Raw genomic sequence first — 1440 nt, forward strand, 5'->3', positions numbered from 1 at the left:
GCAGCCAGGTTGTATAAGCCTCACGTCCTTGTCATACAATGTCTTTGTGCAGATTACGGAGACTTTCGTACGTCAGGGACTCGGTGATGACCTCAACTGTTGCCTCTCCTGGGCATTGTGAAGGCCCTCCTTTCATATCCTCATCTGAGTGCTCTGATTTCATCTTAGATCTCCTTGTTTCCACCAGGGCGACTGCTGCTGGCTGTGACTGCCTTTGCAGTTCAGCTGGAACCTGGACAATTGTAACATCTGTGGGTTCCACTGCTGCACCATCAGACTCTCCCTCTTTGAGGCAGGGGGATGGCTTTTCACCAGCTGTGGAAATGTACTCCTTCATCATCTGGCCCATCTCTTTCATTAGAACCCTCATCCAGCCTGGGTGGTTCATTTCTGAGGTGGGCTGTGGGGCAGGGTCAGGCTCTGGGGCAGCAGCATCCCTGGTCTCTGGGGTAGGTGTCAGCGTGGTTATCCAGGTTAATCTTCCCTTATCTCTGAATGCTAAATGTAACAGGCCTATCAGCAACACCAGCCACTGTATGATATCATTAGCATTTAGAGTGGATCTGAACCCTTTGAAAACTGGTGGGGCAGACCCAAAGAGCTGGGTGAAGGGCTGGGAAAAAATTTGCCCCCGTGTCATTTCCTCACAGTAAGGACCATTATTAAAGTAACCCCAAAACCATACACTTAGTGTGTGATAGCTCTGAATCCATGTGCCTGCCTTCCAGAGGAAGTTAAAAATCCATGAATTCCTCACCTCATTAAGCCATAAAGCAAACTGGATAACAGCCAGGGCAGCCTTAGTTTGGTTAGCCTGTGTTCCCAGGGATTGCCTGGGTGCTCCTGATGGGGCAGAAGGAAGAGCTCCAGGCCCTCCATGAGGGTGATGAGGGCAGTGGGCTGTCAGCAGGGGCTGGCTGGGGGAGCTGCAATGCCAGAGCAGGGAGCTGCAATCCCTGTCCCGGCTGCGGTGGGCTTTGCTCCTTGTGTGGACCAGGGGTGGCGTGGGCAGAGCACACAGAGATTTCAGGGATGTGGGCAGGGGGATTCATGGCCAGCACTTTGCAGCTGATCCCCTTGGCCTCTCCTCTCTTGTGGCCATGGCAAGAGCTGGGTGGGATGGCTCTGGCAGGAAGGTCTCCTTGGATTCCTGCACATCCACGTTCTGACCGTGGCTCCGTTCCTCTCTCTTCCAGCCCTTCGAGCCCTGAGTGAAGACAACAGCCCCTCCTGCATAAGCACATTTGTTCAGGTGATGTTTGAGGGAAGAGCTGCAGAACTTTCATCTGCTGGCTCAGAAGAACCAGTGACTCTTTAAGACCTTCAGATCCCTTGGAAGGTGAGACCACCTGGAGACCAGAGGGGATCAGCTGGAGTTCCAGGCACAGCTGATGACTGGCAAAACTGAGCCTGTGGGAAGCTCCCATGGCTCCTGCCTTC

Source organism: Molothrus ater, chromosome 34 (genome assembly GCF_012460135.2).
Source record: "Molothrus ater isolate BHLD 08-10-18 breed brown headed cowbird chromosome 34, BPBGC_Mater_1.1, whole genome shotgun sequence".
In the NCBI taxonomy this organism is placed as follows: domain Eukaryota; kingdom Metazoa; phylum Chordata; class Aves; order Passeriformes; family Icteridae; genus Molothrus; species Molothrus ater.